This window comes from Pyrgilauda ruficollis, unplaced genomic scaffold, assembly GCF_017590135.1.
Source record: "Pyrgilauda ruficollis isolate IOZ18807 unplaced genomic scaffold, ASM1759013v1 scaffold6, whole genome shotgun sequence".
Lineage (NCBI taxonomy): Eukaryota > Metazoa > Chordata > Aves > Passeriformes > Passeridae > Pyrgilauda > Pyrgilauda ruficollis.
In genome coordinates this window covers 4,008,989-4,009,254 of record NW_024527710.1, presented here as the reverse complement: position 1 = coordinate 4,009,254, position 266 = coordinate 4,008,989, and positions in this window count along the sequence as shown.

Below are 266 nucleotides of genomic sequence, written 5' to 3'. Positions count from 1 at the left end.
CCCTCAACGGCTCAAGACAGACAAATAAAATAACTTTCCTCCTTCCCCATGATAATATTTTAATAATTAAGCCACGCAATGTGAACTTGTCGCTGCTTTACTTGGCTCACGCACTGCATCCCCTTTACCTGCGCACCGAGAACAGCCCACGGGCTTTGCCGCCCGGCGCTGCGCTCCCGCCGCGCCCCGCGGACACATCCCAGGGTCCCAGCGCAGCCCCGGCCGGTCCCGCCTCCGCCCCCGGCCCGCGGTACCTGAGCGCGGCG